The sequence below is a fragment of the Myotis davidii genome, unplaced genomic scaffold (genome assembly GCF_000327345.1).
Source record: "Myotis davidii unplaced genomic scaffold, ASM32734v1 scaffold42, whole genome shotgun sequence".
Classification (NCBI taxonomy): Eukaryota; Metazoa; Chordata; class Mammalia; order Chiroptera; family Vespertilionidae; genus Myotis; species Myotis davidii.
In genome coordinates, this window is record NW_006294243.1 from 3,227,976 (window position 1) to 3,235,713 (window position 7,738).

General features: G+C 38.6%; 1 pseudogene; it reads right to left on the reverse strand.

Moving 5' to 3' along the window:
* Positions 1-4,689: 4,689 nt before the first annotated feature.
* On the reverse strand, positions 4,690-7,271 carry LOC102771449 (annotated as a pseudogene).
* Positions 7,272-7,738: the final 467 nt, after the last annotated feature.

The following is a 7,738-nucleotide window of genomic DNA, read 5'->3' on the forward strand; positions in this document are numbered from 1 at the left end:
GTCTCCCCTCCACAGACGAGACGTCGTCCTTACCCCTGGAACTTCTGCCACTCCTGCTCTGCCCTGAGCCCAGATTGGTAGAGGCTTCTCTTCGTGTCAAGAGACCAAGCACCTGCAGCTGCGTACCTGACAACTGAAAGGGAAAAAAGTGCTACAAGCCGCACAAACCGAGCCACCTGTTTTATCTCAACTCCCCAGGCTCCCCCTCCCCAGGCTTCCCCCACTAGAGACGCCAGGGACGCATGCAGCCCCCCCCTGATGTGTGATTTTTGCCTATAAATATCTGAAAGACTCTTTGCCCGGGGCCCAACTCCGCTCCTGCGCTCCTGCGTGAGTTTCGAGTTGAGCCCCAGCGCGCTGGAATAAAGCCTCTTGCTGTTTGCAGCAAGTGACGCCCCCGAGGGTTGATTGGGGTCGCCGTCAGTTTGCGGGGCAGAGTGAGGGTCCCGTTTTGGGGCCTCACACAACCTCCGTGTGTCTCTGTCAGCTAGTGTCTCCGGGTGGCCTGCCAAGGACTAAAACCCATCAGCTCTCTGGTAAATAAGCCTGTGTGATTCTTGCATTTTGTTTGTCTCCTGTGTCTCCTCTTTTCTTAGTTTTTCGTTTAAGCTCAGCCTAAATAATAGTAAGTACCCTTTGACGTCTGTATTGGTATATCCAAATGAGGTGGACTGGGTCACCTGTGCATACGTTCCCATAGAAGTGGAACAAGCTTTGCTGGTTCTTGATTGGTCTTTTCAAAGAATTCTGCCTCAGGAACATCCTTGGGATTGGTTTATATGCCTCACTGCCTTGTGATTGGCTATTTGCAAGATGTCTTAGCACCACCCATTCATTTTAAAGGTCACTTCTCCTGCCCCGTTGGATTGTCTTAGTAACTCCCCCTAGCTGGGTTCCCTGGATCTACTCCCTTCCCCCAACTCCACACCTCCCATTGCCCATGGTCCCATCCCAGTCTACCTAGCTTCCATCTGTTTCCTCAATTTCATATAAAATCTGACTGGTAAAAAGATAGGGTATGGTATCCAAAAGAACTGAATCGCCTTCTACTAGCAAGTTTTATGAGAATACTAGAGGCCCAGTGCATGAATTTGTGCACAGGTGGGGTCCCTCTGCCTGGACAGTGATTGGGACCAATCGGGGCCGGCCAGTCGGGGGAAAGGGACTGTGGGAGGTTGGCCAGCCACTGGAGGTTGGCTGTGGGAGCTCACTGAACACCAGGGGGCAGCTCCTGCATTGAGCTTATGCCCCCTGGTGGTCAGTGCATGTCATAGCAACCAGTTGACCTTTTGTAATGGTCTCTTAGCCATATATATTTTTATAGTTTTTAAAATAGAATTTTAATAATTGAATGTGAAGATTTATGTTAACATCATTGATTTTTTAATTTATTTAAAAAAATTCAATGGAGCACTAGATGTGCTATGAATCTGCTGGCTATTGTGGTTGCAAATATAATTACTATACTATCCTCTCAGATTACTCATGTATTCATAGGATAACTGGATTATAAACGCACAATTACAAAATGAAAAAGATAGATGTTATAATAACAGTAAATTCTATGAAATAGAGACACATGAAAGGAGAGATCAACTTTATGTCAGAAAAGCTTTCAAAAAGGTTGAAGCATGCAGACTACGAAAGTGCTTTTGTAGCACTGTTATGGCAAGTCAAACTAACCAGGAAGAAAGCAGAAATGAACAAATAATAAGGTAGAAGGGGGGGTAATATATAAGACAGTTTTAATCTTTGCTTTCCTCCAATTTTCTAAACAGCAGTCATTATTTTAAAACATAAATGAGATCATGTCACTTCTCTGCCCTAACCATTCTGTAGCTTTCCTTTGTATTTCAAATAAAATAAAGATTCATTTTTCTTGACATACTAAACCTCTTCCTATTTTTCCACTCTCCAACTTAATTTCTTTTCTTTTTTGCCACTAATTTTCAAAGTCACTGTCCTCTGCTCAGTTTCTAGGATGTGCCAGACTCATCCTCCTCTCTGGTTTTTACACAACTGGATTCTTTTCATTTTTCAGCTTACAGGATTAATATCACTTACCGATAGACACCTTCTGAGAATACCTGTATAAGTATCCCCATCATCCATTATTCTCAGTTACAACTCCTGTAGCTTCTGTCTTGAACTTATTAAATTTGTGATTATATTAAGCACTGTTTATTTATATATTTTCCTTAATAAATAAACACTCAGCTTTGTCTAGAGTCTACAGGAGAAAAACAAGTAGAATATAGCATGTATTATAGTAATATGTATATTAATATTTGTAAAGAAAAATGCAAAAACAAAACACTGAAAGACCAAAACAAAAACTTACATAAATGCTTATTTATGCAAAAAGGCACAGAACAGAGGCAGAAGATTATAATGGAAGTAAACAGTTTCTGAGCATATATTGTTATTAATTTTTAATTAAACAGGAAAACTTGATGTATTACAAATTAACTTACATAAAAATACAGTCTTAAAAATTGAGGACAAACTAAAACAAATATTTCATGTTCATGATATCACTACACAGACAAATTATTTCAACAAGAGTTAGAACATAATATTTTGGCTCTACATTTTTAAAGGAAATGTTTACAAAGAAAAGAAACATAAGGTACTTAAACCTTATTGAATTTTATTGTTTTAATTAGGATATCACTATGGTTATTCAAAATTTTATTTCTGTATATTACAGAATAAAGCAAATAAAAAGTTAATTTTATAATTATTACTGTAAAACAGAAGATATAAGCATAAATTGTCAAAAGTTAAAATTATATAACATTGTATTTGGTGTTAAGTATGAATTCAGAGTATTTGTTGTTTAAAAATTTTTTTCTGCAGTTCTGTCCACTGAAAAAACCCAGAAGCTATATCAACTCACTGGCTCTGAGCACCCACATGTACATATCATGGTGTCTAAATATTATTCTCACCAAAAGTAATCATGGCTGCTTAGGAACATAACTTATTTCAGGTCTCAGGAACAAAATGGAGAATATAACATAGTTTGCTATGCTAGAAATCAAGGAAACTATCAAAGACAAATGTGGGCATAGTAAAAAGTCACAGTTAACAACCTTAAGGAATCCCACTACCAAAACTGGGATAATTTAAGAGTAATAATAATAACTGAAATTAATTTAAAATAGTAAATATGTATTTTATATCCATGGTGTTAAAAAAAATGGTTCTCAAAAAGATAGCAAGCTAAAACAATGAAAACCATCATCGTTATTAAAGATATAGAATGCACTAATAATTTGCTGAGAAAATTGCTTATAAATGAAAATAATAAGCATTTCCTTCCCTTTTCTCTAGGAAATAAACTTACATTGTTAAAAAAAAAAAAACCCTGGTTAATGCAAAATATAATTTCTTTATATGTGATTTCTAGTTAAGGCATACGAAGAAAAGACAGAATTACAAATTCACAATTTTGCAACTATTACTGTAATAATTATGTCAGGCACACAGCATCAAAGTACTTAAAAACATTTAAGTGCTTAAATGTTTAATGAGAGGTTAATGGGGTATGCTTATTCTTAAAGACCAAAATTATCACTTCCAAGGATTATTTGCTGATACTAAGATGAGAAACAAAATTCTAACAAATCATGACTTTGTAATGGAAGGAACGTTGCCACTTACTGAAGTAGCTGTCACCACTGTTACAAGGACAAGGAGACCTGTATGTCTCCTGATTGGTGCAGTTTACTCTACAGAGCACCACCTGCAAAATGGCCCTGCCAAAGGCTGGATGCAAATCTACGTGGTCTTTATATCTTACTTCCAGTTTATAGAAAATATAGGCGTTAGAGCAATAAATTAAAGGACACCATAAGGAAGTAATGCGGGTCATTTAATAAGACCATTGATTATACTTTTTCAACAAGTCAATGATGTAAAAAAATAAAGACTTTTTTTCCCTATATTAAAAGATGCTAAAGAAAAATGACAGCCCTGGCCGGTGTAGTTCAGTTGGTTGGGCATCGTCCTGTGCACTGAAAGTATGCTGGAAGATACCAGGTCAGGGAGCATACCTGGGTTGTAGCTCAATCCCCAGTGGAGGACATGCGGGGGTAGCCAACTGATATTTTGCTCTCAAATCAAGGTAGAATGAAAGTCACAAAAAATCACTTTTACTGTAATTATGTGTTTCATGTGGGTGCACCTTCTAATAATTTGTGAAATCATATGAGCAAGGACATTATATTCACCTTTGTGTTTCTAGTAGCTAGCACATTGCCTGGCATGTTTTTGATACCCAGTAAGTGTCACATAAAGGAAGAAAAATATATGGAATTGGAATATAAAAAAACAAAATGTATATGTTAGTCCAATAACTCAATATCAAATCCATAGAGGGGACTGTACTGAAGGTTAAAGGTCTGTATTCCAGGCTCTATGCACTGGTCTGTCATGTTAGAATGAATATTATGAATGTGCAGGGCATGGCATTTAAAGTGTACAATGTATGAATGGAAATGAGAAATGGAGAGAGAAAAATAAACATGGTAAATTAAAGTAACTTCACCTCCCATGTAAAACATATGCAAGGGTTTTCTATGTGTTTTTTTTGGTTAATCCTCACCCAAGAATATTTTTCCATTGATTTTTTTTTTCTGACACAAAGGCATTTATTAACAGAAAACAATAATTGAGGAGTCCTGTTCACAGATGGCGGCCACAGTGACCCCCTTTCTTGTAGGTGCTGTCAGAGGTGATGGAGGTGACATCCTCAATCTGTCCGATCTTCATTCCTGAGCGGCCAAGGGTTCTTAGAGCTGACTGGGCCCCTGGTCCAGCTGTCTTGGTCCTGTTTCCTCCTGGCCTGGAATTTGATGTGAAGAGCCGTGATACCCAGCTCCTTGCACCCCTGGGCCACACCCTGGGCAGCCAACATGACAGCGTATGGAGAGGACTCATCTCCTCATCTCTGTCAGCCTTTCCCTTCATCCCACCAGTCACATGGCAGATGGTTTCCTTGTCAGAAAGATCAGTGACATGGACAAAAGTGTCATTGAAGGATATAAATACGTGGCAGACACTGAATACATTTTCTCCTTCAGCCACCTGAGGTCCGAGGCTGATGACCTGTTCTTCCTTCTTTTCCTTCCCCTTGCCAGGTGCCATTTCTGCCTGTCTCACCCAGACTCTGCCACCAGAAAGCTCCATTGATTTTTAGAGAGAGTGGTAGGGAGGGGGAGAGAGAGAAACATTGATGTGAGACACATCAATTGCTTGCTCTCCACATGTACTAAACCAGGGCTAGGATGGAGCCTGCAAACGAGGCACATGCCCTTGACCAGAACTGAACACAGGACCCTTCAGAGTGGGGGCCAACACTATTCATGGAGCCAAATAACTTCTCACCATGTTAAAAACAAAAACAAACTGATACTAGGTGATTTTAGCCCTCAGGAAAAAATACTGTAGGGATAGAATAAACTATAAAAGGCATATTTTGAAGATGGCATCATCCTCATCACCAATACTTGAATGTCGGTGACTTTGCAATCATCATCGCTAAGATATGTAGCATCTCTGCAGGGGAAGTATTATTATTTTAATTTTAAAGATAAGGAAATTAAAGGTCAGAGATTTAAGTATTTTGCCACAAATCTCACATGTATTACATTTGACGTGACAAGAACAGCAACATAGATAACAACAATAAACAAAATCACACTAAATAATATTTTCTTTTCTCCAATAGGAAATCGAGACATGGAATCATTTAGTTCATAAGTGGCTAAAGTTTGAGGTCTTCCTAACTCCAAAATACTTGGCAATAAAGTCAAAAGTGTAAGCTAATCTGTAATATCAGATTGAAGAATTCCAGTTTAGATATACATGCTTATAGTTGTGAATATTTACCAAAAATCCCTGGAAAAGTGGGTCAGAGGAACTGATAGTATTTTTATACAAGGGAAACTAGAGATTGTATAATGCAATGTGAAAGATGTTACTTTTTCTGATCCTGCTATGATAATAGCTAAAATTAATTTCTCAAAAGCTGAGGAATTTGGCAGAGATATTTGGAGGTTGAGAATATCCCTATGAGAACAAGAAGATATTAAAAACTATAAGAGGGATGATCAAGGGTAGAGAATCCCTGCTTACCTTTCCAGATGTCACAAAGTGAGGGTTCGTATTTTTAAAAAATGATATAAAGACAATTCCCTAGAGAAGGACTCAAGCCAAGAGCTTTAAAGAGCAAAATAGCTGCAGAAATGCTTACATGCGTACACAGACAGAAAACCAAGGTGGGGATTTGGAAGCAGAAATTCACACAGGTCTATTAAGATAGGGTGATGAGAGAAGAAAGAGGAAGACAAAGACACTTCCCACAGCTATGTGAGGTTGTGCAGGGAAACAGGACAGAGGAGAGGAGAGCAAACAAGTTAAGGGTTAGTTTGGCACTAAGGGAAAACAATGATGATGTGCTTGTGTTCCTTAAATAATGGAAGTGATCATTAGCAAGAAACTTCAGAGCCCAGCGGCGTGGCTCAGTGGTTGAGTGCCCACCTATGAACCAGGAGGTCACGGCTCGATTCCCAGTCAGAGCACATGCCCGGGTTTCAGGCTCCTTCCCCACTGCGTGCTGGAGGCAGCCGACTGGTGATGCTCTCTCATTAGTGATGTTTCTCTCTCTCTCTCCCTCTCCATTCCTCTCTTTGAAATCAATAAAGATATTAATAAAATAAAGAAAGTAACTTGAGAAACAGGAACAAAGAAGGAATCTGAGCTGATGCAAGGTGCCAACGAAAGAATACGCATTTTATTGGAAACTATCACAGTTCAAGAAGTGAATCCAAGGAAAAAGTATTCCAATGAAATACTGTGGATAAATTAGGCACATTTTAGATATTATTTATTACAATATTAAAATGGTCATCACAAGTGAATCTCAAGTTTATGTGTTTTCTTTTTTAATTAAAGACATATATTAAAAGCCAATCTTTGAAACTAGACATTGATTTATAGAATTTTCAAAGCACAGCATAAGACATGCAATAGGCATCATGGTAGGAGGGAAAAAAGCTGTTGGGTCGAGGAATCTGAGGAGACATCATGCTTTAAGGGGAAGTGGGAAGAACATTAATTTTATTTCAGTGAAGCAAATGTTTGATTGGAAAAACAACAACACAAACAGTTTCTCTTTAAGACCATCTGTCTGAGCATTGCTAAAATATGTGAACACATTTACCAGCAACCCCATCAGATGCCCATACGCAGCGGCGGGTGAAAGTGTGTGAAGGGTGTGTAATTCAAGGTGCCAGAGACACGAGACAAGCCTGCTCGTCTAGTGTCTCTCTGTGTGTCGGTCTGAAAACCCTTTTACAGTGAGATTTAGGGCACTTCCAGGGAAATAAAATGCACCAGTGAAAATGGGATGCTACACTTAGTCTGAAATGAATTTTATTTCATGCAGATGACACTCTTTGAGTTCCAGGAGGAGCACAGGCTGTAGACAAATATGAGCGGTGGGAAGTAAAACTAAACAGATCAAAGTAGCAAATCCATTAATATGATACCAGATGCAGAAGTGGCTCTATGAAATGTGACAATGCTGAGACCAGTGCAAGGAGAATTATTGGCCTTCAATTTACAGAGAGGAAGATGGTGCACAATAAAATAAGGCATGGTAAGGAAAGTACATGAAAAATTAAGGGAAATATACCATTTGAAAATAGGGCAAGGCTGAGTAAACAAGTCC